We start from the raw sequence: 18,585 nt of genomic DNA, 5'->3' as shown, positions 1-18,585 counted from the left end.
GGCAGCAAAGCTAATGAAATAAGGGTCGATATTTGGATTTACCACCAAGATTCATTAGGCAGGATCATTTCAGGATCCCTGAAAGAAGGTGGAGGACACAAACGCCAGTATTGCCAGTACCACTATGTCCCCAGGTGCCCATGGGGAAGGCAGGTCTTGTGAGCACACCAAGATGGGCCAGGCTGCCCTGTTCCTTCCATATGGATGTTTTTGCAAGACAGGGGAAAAGCTCTGTCCTTCCAGCCCCTGGGACATGACGGGGAACAGGAAAGCTGATGTCCCAACTTCAGCCAGATCAGGAAAGCAACTCAGACCCTGGCTGTGGCTTCTGCAGGGACCAAAGCATCTTGCAGCCAGAAGCAATTGCAGCCATCTCTGTCCTTGGCACCCAGCTCCCAGGGCTTGGTGCTTCTTGCAGCGCTTTACACTTTGTGCAGCAGTCTGAGCCCTGCTCACTGCTCTTTTGGTGCACCCTGCAAGGTGTGCAGGTTCAGGAGGTGCTGGGAACAGGAGGAGGCTAGAAAAAGAGGGAAGGAGAAGGCAGTGAGGACCTTGCCCAGCTATGGGTGAGGATTTGTGGGGAGATTCCCTTAATCCATGTGCCCCTAGCTATGCCACTCTCCTTCTCAGCCCTGGACTCCAGTTCTACCTGCAGCCTCCCCAGCATTCCTCCTTTTCAGCTGCCCACCAGCCTGCTACCCAAAACACTGGGTGCTCCCGGTGGAGGTGGGACCAGCCTATATGTGCTTCTTGCTGATGTTGCAAACCCCATCTCTCCCTCCCCAAACCCAGTGATCTGCCAGCGCTGACAGGCTCTCGGGTGGTGTTTGCTCCTGGCTGGGCTGGCAGCCAAGGGGCTGGGAGACAGGGCTGGCACAGCAAGGGGCTGCCCTGCAGAGCTGGTGTTCACTGCCAGAGAAGGGGACCTTACTGGACCACCTAAAATGCCCTGTGATTAATTCCCAGCCCTACTATTTACTCCTTGAAAATCATCCTGCCTATGTGTACCATAGTCACTGTCTCCATATGAAATATGGAAAATAAAGCTACACAGCCAAAACAGACCAATGTAAGTAGTGTCAAAGAATCTGGATGATGGTTTTATTTTTAAGGTAGAAGTGGCCATTGCTTAGCATATGAGTGGACAGAGGATGCAAAATCCATAAGGAAACCAAACGTTTGGCTTGACATTCAGACATTATTCTATGTCTTCTCTTAACCAATATTGTGGCTTAAAGTTAAATATCAGTGGGGCTGGCTGAGATTTTATTGTGCTTCTGTAATGAGAAATATGCCATATTCCTGCTTTTTTTGAGCTGAGAGTCAGATGGAGTGTAACATTTGCTGTGCTACCACTAGTCAAGTTAAATACTCTGGAGTGGAACTGAGGGAGAATCAGGAGGAATAATTTGGTCCCACAACCATGACTTACGGGCTGGAAGCAGGACAGCATGGAGACGTGACAGCTCCCTGACAGTTACTTTTGTCCTGCCATAGACAGTTGTAACTATTACACTTACACTTAATTACTGCACTTAGACTGTGGTAGGTTAAGCGCTCAGTAGGATATGAGGTGTTAAGAAGCAGAATGCGTTTTAAATTTAGAAAATCCCCTTGAGAAATATCCTTATTTCACACTTATTATTAGCAAAGGCAGCTTTGGAGAGAAAATCTTTGCTGCCATGACTGGAACCAGTGTCTTCAGCAAGAAGCAGGTGCGTAGAAATCTCTTGTATGGGGACATCGATGTTCCATCTGCTCTGGAAATCTAGTAGTTGCTGAGTCATCTCCCGTGCCATGTATATTTGACATAATTTTTAAAGGTTATCAATACTGGGCCACTGCATACTTAACAGATAGGGGTTTTAATCTTATTTCATTTTCCTGTGAGCCTGAAAGTAAATACCTGTCTGATCCTGCCACTGTTAAATTCAATGACTAAAGTCCTTGTTTGTTCCAATGGTGGAGGATTTAATGCTGCAAACTTAAATAATTGAAATAAGTGACCCATAGTGATACAAGGCACACATCCAACAGGCAGAAGGTCATTTTCTTCTTAAGCTGTTCATAGATGTGAATTAAGATGCCTATGAAAAATGCTTTACCGTTTCTTCCAGATTCACCCATGTAGCAAAATACATGCAGAACAAGCAGAGTTTATAGGGGGAGGACTGGAGCAAAGAATTACAAGTAAGATATTGTGCAGCTCACAGTCTTGGCTGAAGCTGTCAGCACCCAGCAGTTGCTGTTGTGCTGCTTATGGGCTGAGATTTTTGGTATCCTGTGCTCATTGTGCACCTTGTGTGTTGGGCTCCTTTGAAAATTTAGGTACTTGTTTTCCAGCCTAATTGGAAGCAGAACTCATTTGAAAATGTATTCACTTTCCCTCCAGGGATGGTACTATACAAAAAAACAGTGTATGCTTTGGCTTAATTTAATAAGTCATAATCTCTTCTCATATTTTAGTGCGAGGTGATTTTTTCCAGAGATGACTCAAAATATTACAAAAGAAACAAGCTTGTCCTGTGAACAAAACATGAATTATAGCTGATAAAATCAAGATAGTTTGAAGGCTTGCCAGCACAAAGAATGAACTCCCTCAGATTCCTAACTTACAGAGTAATGTTAGCAACCCCAAATTTCCCTAGTAATTTTGAAGTTTAAAGGAACCTTAAGGACACCCTAAGGAAATCAATAGAAAGAAAAAATTTCCTGTTAACACAGAAAAGAATCGCTGCGAAATGAGGAAAAGAATAAGGTGATTTCTGTTCTTTTGATGAAGACCCACAACTTACAGTTCTCTTGGACACATTTAACCCGTGCCTTTTGGATGCGGAGGTTGTTATTCTCATTGGGAACTGCCATCTCAAGAAAGCACGCAATGCTGTGTGTGGAAATGTCAGCACAAACAGAATGAGCTTGTGGCTGGGTTTTCTGAGGTTCTTGCATGGGGGTTGTTGTGCTGAAGCTCTGTAGACTAAAATATCTCACAGTTCCTCGCCAGGTGCTGTTCAGGATGTGAGCTTTGGCTTTTAAAGCCATTTCTGGGTGGAATACAGCACCCTGTGCCGGCACAGGCTGCCAACCTTCAGCTGGGAATTCAGCACGCAGCTACAACTGAGCAGTCAGAGATTTACATTGTGAGTCTCATATGATTTGCTACTCTGGTGGTGCTGTTGTTTATTTTAACGCTGGAGAGCATCTTTCAGTCAGGCTTTTCTACAAAAGAAAGTGGAACTGATTCAAAGAACGAATATATCGGGTTTTCCAATATACTGAACTCATGTTTAAAGATCCCAATAAATTCCTAAAAATTCATCCTATAAAAACCTGTAGAAGAGCCTCTCTTTGTCCTCATCAGTTTCTCTGTAGCAGAATGCAAGAAATCATCTGTTTCCAGTGGAGACTATATCTTCTAAACTGAAATCAGCCCCAGTTCACTGAGAATATGAGAATGTATGTAAGCACTTTTACGTTAAGGACATGCTTAAAGGTTTTGGATGTAGGTAAAGTTGTGGCTAAACTGAAACTTGCGTTTTGCTAAACAGGTAGAGGTGTAAAAGAGACAATTGGATAAAGTGTGTCTCAGCCAAGCACCTCAGGATGTTCTCAGGAACTTTCTCATACTGGGACTTTTTTCACAGTGCACATGACATATAGTCTTGGTATTTTTAGAATGACAAATAGTGCAAAAGGCTGTTCTTACACCATGGCAGATCATTCATTTTTCTAGATGCATTACACTAGTGTTTTCAGAAGGTATTCACTGACTTTGCACCTCAGTGCCCTCTGCGCAGTTTGAGGGTTTTATAATCACCATGGATCTCTGCCTCATGCTTTAGAGATACGTTCTTGAACATTCCCCCAAATACGATCTCTGCTGGTGTATTTTGGGCTTCTCCAAAATTGTAATGCTCAGAAATTAGACAGCTCAAGCCACTGGCAATATTTAAAAATGTCCAAAGATCATATTCCAGACTTCCTTCATAGCCCTGGGCTAAATCCCTCTGTAGCTTCAGTTTCTTCTCCTGAAAATGAGGGAGAATATCTGTGCTGTGCGCCTGCTGTGCCACTCCATTCAGTAACAGGAGCAGGGGGGCTCTGGACTCCGGGGATGCAGAATGCAATTTAGCTGCAAAATATTATTAGTACTAGTATTGGTATTAAATAACAATACATATTTGTTCTAAATATACCATTCTCCTAGTTCATGTAGTGCTATCTAAAAGACCATCCACATTACAGGGACACGTGCTCTGTGTGGTATGGGTGAAGTCTTGTCTTCATGGAAGTTTTGCCACTGGCTTATGTGGGACCAGAATTTCACTTCATGGTCAATCTTAAACCTATGTAAATCAGTGGAAGAACGCAGGCTTCTATAGTGTCAAAATGTGAGTTGTCCTTGATTTTTATAAACCCTGGAGAAGCATTTATTAGGCATAAAATACATTTTAAAGGAGAAAAAAGCCCCATAACTATGCATTTCAAATCAGTTAAATATTGCTGGTGTTAAATATACTTTAGTCTTATGAATAATTTGGAAAGATTATTTCAGTGACAACTTTAATCAAGGTTCAGAAATAACCCAGAGTCAATGATACTCATTGCAACTGCTGTCTGAAATCAGGATGTACTTTCCAAACTCTTCAGAGGACTGGTCACTGCTCCAAAGAATTCAAAGTATAAGATGGGAAGAGAGAAATCCCTGAAACAAAAAAATAAAATAGCTTCTCAGATTTTTTTCAGATACCGAGATTGGAACTGGTTGAGGTTGCTGGCAGTCTGCTAATGACTCTCTTATCCTTTAGGGCTTTGTTAAAAATGAAGGCTGCAACACAAATGAGATTGAGAGCGTACAAAATGTGAGATGAGGAATCAGTTCCCCGCTGCCGCATTTTTAGCCTGAGAATTACTTGGCTACAATTTGAGGCAGACTTTTCAGTTCTCCGAGTATAAGTGTAATAGTGGTTATTTTAAATGCATGCATCATACTGAAAGGATGGTGGGATGGATGCTTTCTAGTTCAAGGTCTGCTGCTGAAAACATTTTCTGCTTTATTAGCTGTATGCATGCTGCGATGTCTCATAGTGCTCAGTGAGAGTACTCCTGGGTGCCAGGATTTGCAGGATTCAGGCCAGAATAGAATGCAAGGATGAGGCTCTGAATCGGTACAAGTGGACAAACTGCAGGTGTGCAGTGGGTGGCAAAGCTACACTAGTTGCTGCCTACTTACCACCTCCTGCTGTCACTTGGAGTTCTCCCCTTCAGCCTGTTGCTGCAACGTGTAGGTCTAATAAATCACTTTTTTACACCATATGCACCAACTGGATCTCTGCTCTGTTCAGCTCACTAACAGTTAATATTTGTGAGCCATTTCCTCCAACAAAGAGAGCCAGGTCTTTCACAGATAAACTCTTTATCAGCCTGGCAACTTGTGAACTCCTTAGCATCTGATCTGATCCAGCCCGTGCTCCTGATGAAATCAATAGCTGTATTGATTGAGTAGCAACTGGAGGGACTGGGCCCTGGCCTGGGCCAGCGCAGCTGAGAGATGAAGTCAGTGATTGAAATGCTTTCAGCAGAGTTAGGAGCCATCCCTTAAGACAGGAGATTTTCTGCAGACTAGAGACTTTAGATGTCCTCGTGTGAACTCTGACATATAGACAACTCACCCCTAAATCAATCTTTTCATCCTATAAACATGGCTCTCGAAGTTCTCACTGTGACTGCATTCCCAAGAAGGACCTGGAGGTGCTGCCCTTCATGCTTCCACTGTCGTGTTCTCCATTAGGTGAACTGCTGGCTCCCTTCCGTGCAGAACGGTGCAGGTTACTGGCTCCTTCCATGGGGACCGCAGGACCGCGGAGCTCCCCGGGGTTGTGCGACCAGAGCCATTACAGCCCTTTTCTCCCCTGGCAGCTCTGATTGCTGCAGGTCTCCACATCTTTTCAATGCCTCTGTGACAATTTCACTTTTTAGTCTTTCAGAAGTAGCCCTGAAAATGAGCACTGTCAGCCCAGAAAAAAAGAATATCTTAATCTCCATGGTCATGCAAGGGGAAAAACAAACTTGCAACTTGGGCTTTATAACCTCTCTGCTTCGTGCCAACGTGGTCAACCTCTGGAGACTTCACAGGTTCACTCCTCACCGTGGTTAACCAGATCAATCTAGCAGCATGACTGGCATCAGTTACTCTTACTAAAACTCCCGACCTTGGATAAAGCCTTGTTGATCCCCTCAGCAGGACAACATCCTTTTTCAATACTGATAAAAGGCCTGATTCTATGCACCGTTACACAGCTTTCCACAGTTATTCTTGACTAACAGTAGTGTTAGGAAAACACAGCAGAGATTTGTAAAATGCTTGCATTGGGATTTTTTTTTAATTGATACTAATTGATCAATACTTTTCCCATGGCACAGCAAGAATCAAAGCTAGAACTGTCTGCCTCAGCTTATCAGTGATGCTTTTGTAGCTGAAGATGGATTTGTTGCAAAATATATCTACAGCATAACTAAAGCTTTGTCTATGTGAGAAAATACAGAGTGTATGTCTGATGTATAAACTTAAGGTTGAGTGAAAACGTATGTGGACATTCTTCTTCTGGTGTGTGAGAGGTTTGTCTGAGTTTTGCTTGAAGTAAGGCTCAAAGAGACATAATCTCTGGGTGTTTTTCAAGCCTGCAAAAAAATACTAACTTAGTTAACTCTGTTTTCTCCATTTAGTGTGCCAAAATGTTGACCTGGTGTGTGGGCCACAGGAGGTGTTCTTAGGTAAGTGCTCAAAAAACCTCTCTTTTCCTCTGTGGGACCTTTCTTACCACATGATTCATGTCAGCTACTGTGATAAGCCAGGATCAGATATCCGTCTTGGAATCCAATTGTGCTGAAAAAAAGGGTTATTGTCTCCCAGTCTTTCTTCCTCTCCCAGTTATTTGTTGGTGTCTCCCTGCCAGATGTTATCACATCCTCAGATTGCTTGCAGAGATGTTCAGAAGAGGGTCCTTAAGTTACTTCTGACAAAATCTTCTGCATTAGCAAAGAGTTTTTACTTAAGCCGTCTTAAGTAAACCTGTCCTGTTTTGTTTGATAGGGATTAGGAATGCTTAAAAGATCAGCCCTGAAGAGGCCATGTGTCCTGCCTGCATGCTGATCTCAGGACAGGTAGATGGAGACAATAACCACTCATGAATTTGCAGAGAGCACATCTGCCCGACATCTTCAGCCTCATTGATACTGGTGGCGGTGGGCTGGGACTCCTGGGCTCTGTTCCTGAGGTAGCTGCTGGCCCACTACATAGTCCTGAGCACTTCAGCCATCTATGCCTCAGCTTCTGCATCAAGGCACAATCATCTTCACAGCAGGAGGACTGTGAGAGTTAATCGTAAAGTGATTTGATCCCCTTGGTGCTCAGTTACACGCAACTGGTGCTACTTCTGCACTACAGAAGAATTAACTTGTTTTTTCTTTCTGATATCTTGAGTAAATGAAAAGCCAAATTTGTGTTCACAATGGAAAACTATACTTCACTTTGAAGAATGTTGTTTGTTCTGATGACTTACTATCAGGATCATTGCTCTGTTAAGTGGCCCAGCAAGAAATCCTCCTTCGCAGTCCTCATCAGAACAAGCACACAGTTCCCAGAAACAATGCATCAAACTGTTCGGCTGTCCGCATGGAGGGCTAAAATCTGCTGTCTGAGTGCTTCTGAAATTCAGGTTGACTTTGCATTGCTGGGTAAGGTTAGCATGAGTGCATTCTTATGTGTATTCAGTTAAAACTCACATCACCTTCTCAGAGAGACCAGCACAAGTAACACTGGAGTAAGCAATAGCAGCTCTGGCTTCTTATTTGGAATTGCTCTAACTTTATTTTTTGCCATAGGGTGTTGTCAGCTGCTACAATGCAGAAACAAAAAAAAGTGCTTGTTATATGCTAGCTGGGTTGCAAGGATCCTAGTGCAGGGGAGACAGATTGTTTCTAGAACAGCCTGCGGGTAAGAACAGCAGAAGGGAAGGGTCCCCTTGTCCCCTTCCAACATTAACACAAGTTAGGAATCCCTTTTCTCCTCCTGAAGACAATCACTCAAAGACATGCTGTGTAATGTCGTATGAAACTAGGGCCATAGCTCTGCAGTATAAAATATTAATCAATGCCAGCTTGAGGAGTTCCCATCCACAGGTCACTCAGTGACAAAGCGTGGTCCCTCCAGTGGTCACCTCTGATGGCAGCAAACCACTGTGCAGAGCGAGGAATAAACATTTCAGGGGTCATTTCACTCTTGAATAAAAGTATATAGCTACACCTGCAAGTGTCTGCTAAGGTGCTGCACTGCTGGGCTGCTCCCTAGTTTGGCTGATAAGTCTCCTTACACCACTGGCTTTGTAGAGCAGTATTGCGTGTATGTGGGTATATATAATGTGTAATATGGTCTGAGTAACTCTTCCAGTGGAATAGCTGGGGTAGGGGAGTGCTGCTTTTGTGGCTGGAAGAATCTAGAACTGAGCCCTTAAAATGAACATTAACAAATATTCCTGGGTGGAGGGTCAGTGTACAAAGTGAGTGGTTTTGTCATACTACTGTAGCTCAGGAGTTAAAATCTATTTTCAAGCAAGTATCCTTGCAGAAAAGTCTCACTCTTCGAATTATTATAAGATGCTTTCAGCTCTCCCAAGATGATATGATGGATGGTGAGAAAAGCAAATTAAACATACTGAGTTTAAGCTGGTTTACTGCTTAACTGTATCCTCAACTGGGTTTACTGTTTTTTATTTTAAGCTGCAAAAGGGTTATTACCATCTTAAAGCTGGAAGCTCCAGCCTCCAAATCCCTAGAACATCAAGCAAAAGTAAATGGGACAGTTAACTGACAGACACTGTCATAACTTACCCTCTGGAACCTCACACAAGCTTCTGGCACTAAAATCCTGCCTCTGAAGACACCAAACCAAATCCCATCGTCCCCTGAGGCAAACACAGTTTGAACACAGCAGCTTTGGCTGATGTCCACACCACAGCTAAGGGCCAGCCACGACCTTCTTGGTATCCAAAGGCCATCTTGCCCTCTTGGTGCCTGTCTGAGCAGCTGCAGTGCAACAGCCCCACTCACGACTGAAATCTTTCAGAGACACAAAGACGGTGAGGGTGGGATTTCTCAGATAATCTGACACAATTAATTAAGAGTGGGCTGAGATTGCAGGAATATCTTCTCCAGCCTCCTGCAAACAGGGACCATCCACTCTGGTCCTCGGGGACCGTCTGTCCCTCCCTCGTCTGCACCATGCCAGGGCTCCCTTGGAGCACGATTGCCAGACGTGTTAGCTGCTGCTACCTCTGATCGCTTCTCTGCTTGCCACGCAGAGAGCCCCAGGAGCAGTTCCCTCTGTTTCAAGTGACGTGAGTTAATTGCTCTTTCTTCCTCTCTCCATGGCTGTCTCCGTGGCCACTGTCACCTTTGCATGGGTTTGCTGCGGCACCAACGTTCCTCCTTCCCAGCAGGATGGAGCCAGGGGACAGGACCTGGGGCAGGAAGGACAGTGTGAGAAGACTTTCCCTCTCCTACTCTTGTTCCAGGGTATAGTCCAGGCTGCTCGTCTGTTTTTCTGACACATTTCTCCTTACTCTCTACAAAGGCTCATTTTCTCAGGCTGATTTCAGAAGCAGTGGGAGATGCCGATGTGAAGCCAGCGTTGTAAAAGCATGCTGAAACCTAGCTTAGACTTGGAGCCTGGCCTAGCCAGATCAGCAATAAAATTTTCAAAAGGCAAGAGGAAAAAAGCTATTTCCCATCACAGGAGCAGTGGGGTGTTTTCCATGGGAACAATGATGTTCTGGTTAAGTTCTAAGAACTTTTATAATTATTAGGCCAAACCAATGTGAAAGCTGATGTCAGCAGGAAGACCTGATGGGAGGAATTATAATTGTGTCTGGGGCCATATGAAAGCATTATACCATGTCTTGCTCCAGACTTCGCATGAGTCATTTTCCTCCTGGTCAGGATTTTGTATTGAAGTGCAGACTGGCAGTTGTCTGGATCTTTCCTTGTGCCAAAACTGCTGTGAAGTTGGTTTTGTTTGTTTGTTTGTTTTCTCCCCAGTGCCACTGTGAGAAGTACCATCAATAGAATTGCTTTGCTGTGGAAGCAGCATCAAGCAAGGCATCACACTGCGTGGGGCAGTAATTGCAACACTTGCTGCTGATTTATTGTCAGCAAGTTCTCTTGTGGAAAGAGTGCTTCCTCAGTTCCATCCATAAAACTCCACTGGTTTCAGGAGGAATTTTGGCTGCTCGCCACTTCTGACTATCTGCCTCTGGTCTTCAGTTGTATGTAGTTTTTCTCATAGAAGCCTATTTGCTGTAGAGACCTACCTTTAGACACCACACTACAGGACTCTTCCCAAATTATTCTGCAGTTCCCATCTGTAAAGCTGAGGTAACAGGTTTGTCCCTCCCATGGTTAGAAAGCATTTCTAAAAGCAGATCCACCAAGTGATCTACCTCTTTCCTCCCCTTTCAGCTCATCCCAGCTCCTTGTGGTGTCACTGGAGAAGTACCCACTGTTTTCAGACAGAGATGATTGGGCTCCAGGACACTCTGAAGAGACAGACTCACCAACTTATTGATGTTGTCAACAGGTGAAACGGGTTACAAAACCGTGTAAATCTAAATGTTTTAGGAAGCAACAAAGCAAGTAGTTATATCATAGAAAATGGGCAAAGCCAGAAAATGATCCGACAGTTATGCCAAGCACTCCCCGCTACAGTCTTCAAATCAGAGAGAAAAACCCATCAGGTACCTTGTGATCCGTGTCATTCGTGTCCCTGTGATGAGTTAAGCCACCGCACTGGCATCAGCCGCGTTCATTCACAGCTGTACGGTCCTTGCTGAATCCTCGTGCAGTCTTTCTGGTGCTTAATCTGGAAGGCTCAGTTACATGTCAAGCCTACTTAAATGTTCATGCACTTGAAATATTCAAAGGCTTCTGTCACACCCACAAAACACTGGCAGAGCTCCCCATCCTCAAACCTTTCCTAGGCTGCTCTGGGAGAGGATTCTGACTTTCTAGCCCCTGTGGGTGTTAAGCATGAGCTCTGAGGAGTCTGTGCTGAGCCCTGGTGCGAGGTGTCTGTTCACACCTGAGCACAGGTTTTCCCAAGTTCAGACATGTAGTGACTCAGAACTTTTCGGTTTATGCATGCGAGAATATGCACTGGCAAAAAATGCACCAGCTTTGCACAGGATTTTAAAGCACAATTGTTTTTTACTTGGTAGCACAAAAATAAAATAATATTTTAAAAAAAATCAAAACAACACATCTCCCCCCCAAAAAAAAACCAAACCAAACCAAACCAAACAAACTAAAAACACACACACACACACAAAAATCAAAACAACCAACCAACCAATGAAACAAACAAAACCACCACCACCAAAATATCTATATTTCCTGCCTCTGTTTCTTTACCACTGCGGACATTACTCAGAGTCCCGTAAGCTGATCAGTTTTTCTTTGCAGTTCATCTCAGGACTTTTGAGCCCTATGGTCTTCCTCAGCTCTGCCTTTTGGCTGGTACCTCAGCTAAACCAGAACATGCATGCTGAAAAAGTGTTTCCTTCTTCTGGCCCATCTTCATCTTCTTTGCTGCAAGTCTGTTTCTATATACCAAAGACTGATATATCTTGATTTATGAATTTGTTTTGGATAATTTTCTCTGCTGCAAACAGAGCACAAGAGCTGGAAGAAGTGACTTTTCCTGCTCCATTTTATCTTCTTCTGACAGTAACTCCTGAAACAGATAAGCCTCCTTCCATCAGTCCTTTGCTGTTTTCTGATGCAAATTCATGAAACTGGAATTAAAATTCATCCTGGTGCAGTATGTGGTGGTTTCCCTCTTGACAGTTTTCTGAGTGAGAGCAGCAAGTGTGAAGGTGTTGAAAAGCAGCCCGCAGTGCTCCATGTCAGCTGCGGCTCTCGCGCGGGGAACACTGCTGCAGCGAGATCCAAAACTGATATTAGCGTGGTGTCTGGGGCAATGCCGCCTATTCTTTTTGTTCTGTTAGAGAACATGCTATTTTCTTGCTTCATTGCTCCATCTGTAACACACTGGCAATGGTGACTGTCATTATGATTATTAAGGAATAGTCTATCATGCTTTTCAGTGGAAAATTGGATTCTTGACAAAATCGTTTTGCTTAAAGGTTTTGCCTTTGGTGGGAAAATTTCACTTTTTCTATTAAAAATCATTCAGAGAAAAGATGTTTTTGCCTGAAACTTCTAGAAAGTGTTTCTTTACTGCAATGTTGTTAATTTTTATGGGACGTAGGGACAGATGTGTTTATATTTTCTGTCTGTTTTTATGGCTCACTATTATAGCACTGACTCTTGTGGTTCTCTGGAATACCATTCAAGTGCCAAAGAATGAACTGAGGGCCAGTATCTGTTTCACAGTTTTATCAGGATAAATCCATGCTAGCGCCACTGATGGCAAGGCCGTTTCTTTGTATACATGTCAGTCTATCCACAGCGCTTCTTGACTGGTTTAGCGCTGGGGGCAGAGCTCCCTAGTGGAAACATGGCTTATATTGGCAGAATAATAGTAATCTTTTGCCAATATACTTCAAACTAGTTTCCCATACTGCATAAACTATGTCTGGAAGAAAACTAGTTTCTGCTGACACTGCTTTTGTCAGAAGAAGAAAAATATACGACCGAGACAGTGGTATGACCAGACACGTTCTGTGCAGGCGAGGGCTCAGATGCAGCTTCTGGACCTGGCCAGCCCTGCAAAAGGCTTTTTGCTCTTGTTGCTCCCCTGTAGTAAAACTAAATAGCACCACTCGCCACCCCCTGGATATGTGGGTCAAAACTATAAAGGTGCAGGCAGACTTTGTCCCCCTGCTAGGCTGTGATTTTGATGTGAATGGCCAGGTTCATCGCGGGGACCTGCCAGCAGAATCACGGTCTGTCTGCTTGGTGATAAGCCACAAAACCCTGGAGGCTCTGCTGGCACCTTCTGAAGTGCAATCTAAGGTGCATGTCGGCGCTGATTAAATGGAAGCTTTATAGAAGGCGGTTTGGGCCTTGATTATTTCAGAAGCACCGGTAGTCAGGGAGCTGGATCGCTTGAGCTGTCAGCTGTGTGATTTAGTACAACTCCTATGGGGAATAATGAAGGTTGTGATAAACTGCAGTGTAAGAAGGCGGTAAATAACTTTTATGGTAAGACTGTATTTGGAAACACTGAGTAATGGCAACTAGTGTCACAGATCTTATAGAAAGGTGCTTTCCAGAGTTATATATTTAAATGGACATAGTGGGTCTAAGCTGTTCTTTGGGAACCCGGTTGAAATCAATATAACGACTTCAGGGTTGATTTAAGAAAAGAAAACGCCATCAGTAATGTTACGTTTTTATTGATAACATGAAACAATTAACTCCTTTGGAGAGGAGGAGTAAATATGTTTATGTTTATGCTGATTTATTACTTTATTACTTATATAACAGAAAACAAGCATCCATTTGTTTTTTTTATCTTGGCCTATTTATCAGTTCTTTTTATCATGAAGCCCACACAAATGAGGAGAGACATTTATTATGTTCTTTGTGTTTCACAATGCATAGTTCAAATCTTCAAATACTGTTTCTGGAAGAAACATACATTTATTTTTAACACTTTTCTCTAATTTTATTTTCTATCAGTTATTTTATGAACTGTTCACATTTAGGTCTTTATTTTTGTTGTTTTTAAATTCAGAAAACTCTCTAAATCCAATCCAGTGGAAAACTAAATCTCATGTTCAGTCATAGACAGAATTAGATCAATAGATTCTTACTAAAAATTATATGTGAGGTTCCTTTTTTGCTGCCATGAGTTGACCTTCTTTGCTACTCCAGCAAAATTTACAGAGTAAATAACTGAAGTCACTCAGAAATACTACTTGCTTTTGGCATGCTATACCAGGGATGCTGCACACTGGACAGGTGCTTGTGTTGACTGTAATTAGAATTTGGTTTGATGACCCTCAAAGTGCCCATACACATGGATATAACTTCTCAAACGTCTCTCTGCACAAGTCTTAGGGCTCTTTTCGCTGCTTCCCTGCACTTCGGGCACTTAGGGAGCATAGGAAGCTGATGTTTTACTCTGTTGGGGCCTGTACTGACTGGGGTGCATGGTTGTGACATGCTGATGGATGATGGAGGACCAAGTGTGTGCTGAACCACCACACCTGACCCTGTTCCAGCTGCAGCTGGTGCCCAGGTTTGCCCTGACTTCAGAGAGCAGGTCCTGGGCTGTGCTGCCGGCAGCAGGAGATTTGGGTCTGAGGAAGGAATAAGTGGCCATGACCACCACCTGATCTCCATGGCATTCGTTTTGCCCATCAGCTACGTGAATGCTCTGCTGGGCTTGTTTTTCTGAGTCATTTACTGGAGTGAACTTACTGCCAGTGAAAGGTCTTGGTCTGGCAGCCTCACAGACTGACATCCAGCCCACTCGGCAGCTCTCAGATGCTTTGGCGTTACCATGATGATGCCCAGAGATTTAGATGGTGCTAGGCCCTGGGATGTTCTGGTGAGTTTTGTCTCCCTTTGCAGTGTCTGCGGCCAGGCAAATCACTGTAGGAGCTGCCGGAAAATCTGGGGACACCACGGGCACAGTGACACACATACAATTTGGTTTAGTTGTTCCTTTCTAGAAACTGGGTGTTTCTAGTCTCCTCTGCCTTGTCTTTCAGTAATGCTGCTGCTGCCTATGGAGCCGGCCCAGCCGTGAGTTTCTGGGCACAGCCCCTCATGGGTTGAGGCAGCAGGTTTTGCTTCTCCATGGGCACAGCGCTGCAAAGTGGATGTACAATGTCCTGGAAAAAAAGAAGTGCTGCTCTAACCAGTGTGGCTATACTTGCCAGCCCCAGAAAACCTGTACACAGGTAAAGTAATGCAGTTATCCACTGCTCTGGGTTATGCTGTCATTCTGTACCTAGACAAATTAGTGTACTCGGAAGCAATCAGAAGTAATTACTCTTGAAGAAACAATAGACATCACTCCGTGGCTTCCATCTGACAGCTAAAGAACTTGGCTTCCTGTGAAAAACCCATGCTGCTTAATCTTCTTGTGTCAGATCATATTTCCCTGTCTTCTCTTGGTAAATGTTTACATTGCTGCAGGAAAAGGGGCACTGCATGATCTTCGCTAACGGGGCTGTGTGTTTAGAGGTAGTAATGGGATCCAGCATCTTTCAGCTATCATTCTCAAGATGAACACAAATGTTTGCAGGTACAGAATAGCACCTCTGCGGGGGATTGAGAGGTCCCATTCTCAGGAGTGAATCCTGATTCCATGAAGTCAGTTCCTGCTGTTACATGAGCTGACACTGCAGCACAACAATGGTAGGAAATGAAATTATAGTAAGTGAGCACAGGGACCTGGCTGTTCCTTTGCTCTGCAGGTGAGATGCTCAATGGCATTCCAACTGATTCATTTTGGGAGTGTAAATATACGCACTGAACCCTGCTTTTGCCACCCCTACTGCTGCATTTTCAGTCTCATCACTCACTTGACACTATTAGGTGTTTCCTTAAAGACTGAACCCTTCCTAAAGGCTCCAGTGGCATCTTTGAAATCTTACAGAAATGTAAAGTCAGAGTGTGTGTCAGTCGGTAACTGTGTTTCACATTCTCCAAGAGGAACTGCAGGATTTATCTCTGTGAAGATGAAGCCAAAGGGTGGCAAACTGAGGTCCTGGTGAGCTCCATACTTGCAGTGATTATAAAGTGTGCCTCTTTCTTAGGTAGTAGAGTGAATCTAAGTTTCAGATCCTGGCAAATGGTGTCATCACTGATGCTTCCCTCAGAGGATTGTTTCAACCTTCTGTAACGTGTCTTTGTGGCAGCGTGTGGGAAAGGAAGACTAAGTAACAACAAAGTGATCTTGTGGTTAACGCATTTAAGCAGTGCATAGGAAACTGGGATTCAGCTCCTGGCTTTGTTTTGGGTGCCGTGTGTAACTGAATGCCCAGTGTCTGTTCACCTTGGTTCTCCTTCCATCAGATACAACTGAGAACATTTCCATAGCATCAGAAGGTGATTTTGAGGTGATTCACTGGTGAGTGATCAAAATATTCCATGTTATTGCATGCTTGGAGGCAAAATAGAGATAGGCTAATTAAATACTCTTCTTTAGTTGGGTTTTACCCTATCTGTGAGCGTTAACAGTGAGACAAGACTTTTAGCGAGGGATAGTCTCTTTCAGAAGACCAAACTTGAGTTGGCCATCTTTTAAAAGATACTACAACTCTCAGTAAACTTTGTCATGCTTGATTTCTTCATCAGGATGGCGGTGCAGCACTGGGACAGGTCACCTAAAGCTGTTGTGAAATCTCTGTCTTTGTGTATTTTTAAGATACTGCCAGGCCAAGCCATGGTTGACCTGATCTGCTCTTGGCAGTGGAACCGCTTTGAATGGGAGGTTGTACTGGGGCTGGGGGTTGGTCCCCCCAACCAGCATTTCTGTGATTCTATTATTCTAATTAGCTTTGTCCTACATGGAAGCACCGAAGTTATTTTAGGAAATATATGTCTCTTTATTCAGTGGAAGCAAACAAGATAAGTGTTTATTGTCCTTTATTACTAGTATTAACTATTCTAGCAAAGGTATACTCTTGAATCGCCTTGCTTTCTGGTTCTCTCAAAACAAAATGAAGGATAGATATGAGAGTAGATATATCATTGATTTTTCAAATGAACTTTTATATTATATCCATTGGTTATGTGCATTGCATAATAATTTATTTGATAACACCCTACTTATGTCACTTCTGTACAATAATAACAAGACAAAAATTTGTCAAGTATTCACTTTACAAACGTGTTGCAAAATACAGTATGTCAGTGTCTTATGAGGATACTTGAGGCTGAAATATCTTCCCCACCTACAGACTTTTCAAACTAACACATATACGCTCTACAGAGTTAACAGCTATTACTGTTCTACTAATGGGAAGAATTTTCTCTTTCTTATGTTAAAGGTAAAACATTATTCACTTCTTTCTGTCTTGTGTTCAAGGTCCAAGTTGTCCTATCTCTGTAATAGAAACCAGCAGAACTTAATTAGTTCTCTCAAACTGAGTGACTTGTGTGCGAGCTCCTCCAGCTATTAATGCTAAGAGCTCTCACATAAAGAACAAGAACGGCAGTGCAGTAATAACATGAGGTTCTTATTTTATGTGTTTATTTTTACTACTTGTTACTATTTCACATATATGAACTAATATAAAACCAGTGTGCATGCATATTTACAAGGATGTACAATGTAATGAATCCTGCATGGTTCTATTAATGGGCTTTTAAATCCTGGTTTTGTCTGTGGAGGAAAATTGTTGCATTTGCATCTGTCACTTTGTCCTGCTTCTTATGCGAAAAAGGTATGAATGGTGCATGCCAGGAAGGAGGGAAGTGAAAGATACAGAAATTCAAGGTACCGGGTGGATGGTTTTTGTCTCGACTTACTCCTCCTGTCATCTTAAACAGCTATCTTGCATCTTACATACCTGAATTCACCACTCCTGCAGTTTTTGTTCCAGGGGAAAAAAAAATAGTAAGTGTAGTAAACAATAATTGTTTTCCTTTGATGTTTATCTGATAATTTAAATGTTCCTTTTAATCACAAAGGTCTGGCTTGTTACTCTGCACGTGTGTGTGTGCTGGCAGAAAGTGGAGGGAACTTCCCCATCCCCAGCTGTCCCTCTGGGTACTGACTGGGTGCCTCGGTCTCCCCTCTGCCCTGTGGCCTCCAGAGAGGGGAGAGAAGTGAAGGCAATGGCAGCACCATTCTGGCTGGTACTTGAGAAGCTCCAGAGCAGATGGTGTAAGCTGCCATACCAGGAGGACCAGCACCCTTGGGTCCCCACCACCTCCTGTCCCCGCAGCTACTGAAACTCACGTAATGCAGGGAAAGGTGCACGCTCTGCTGTGCTGTGGAGTGTCTAAAGGAGAGTGATCTTCCTGGGTATGTAGATTCTCCAGGAGGGAAACATGAGAGTGAGGAAGCTCTGTTACGGGACTGAAGCCAAGATCCAGCCAGGCACAAGGGCACATGTGGGTGGTGGCACAAGTCAGGAACGTCACAGCCAGCCTGGGGACACAGTAGTCTCCATTGCATACAGCCAACTATCATTGTGGGACCAGGGAGGACACTATTTGCCTAAAAGGCAGAAGACCAAGCAGATGGTAACAAATCATAGTGAGCTGTGTTCTTTTACCATGGATATATATATTTTTTTAAAAGATTAACTTAACAGACCGATCCCAGTTTCAAGAGGTAAACAGGGTGCTGTGCCAGCTGGAGCTGCCCGGACTGGCTCTGGAATGGTATCTAACACAGAAACCCACCTTGCTCTTGCTTTTCTGTACGAGTCTTTGCATTGTGATTTTTGCCATTATGCTCGAAGAGCGTGGATTCAGCAATGCAGCTAACAGCCGTCTTGTGTCATTCGCTGTCTTGTTCTCTGCCCGGGCAGGGAGTAGTGCAGCTTGTTTCAGCAGGGAACGTCTGTCTAAATGTGTACTCTGCTCTGTGTTTATGTTGAA

The 18,585-nt window shown here is 43.6% G+C and overlaps 1 long non-coding RNA gene across 2 annotated transcripts in view; it reads left to right on the top strand.

Annotated features, from left to right (window-relative positions):
- Positions 1-18,585, top strand: part of LOC135580238 (uncharacterized) — a 124,216-nt gene that overhangs the window by 95,893 nt on the left and 9,738 nt on the right. For both annotated transcript variants that reach the window (XR_010474640.1, XR_010474639.1), the window contains exon 7: positions 6,727-6,774. This is a non-coding gene — a long non-coding RNA (uncharacterized LOC135580238). The remainder of the gene's footprint in view (positions 1-6,726; positions 6,775-18,585) is intronic.

The sequence above is a fragment of the Columba livia genome, chromosome 9 (genome assembly GCF_036013475.1).
Source record: "Columba livia isolate bColLiv1 breed racing homer chromosome 9, bColLiv1.pat.W.v2, whole genome shotgun sequence".
Classification (NCBI taxonomy): domain Eukaryota; kingdom Metazoa; phylum Chordata; class Aves; order Columbiformes; family Columbidae; genus Columba; species Columba livia.
This window is presented reverse-complemented; position numbering and strand designations above follow the sequence as displayed.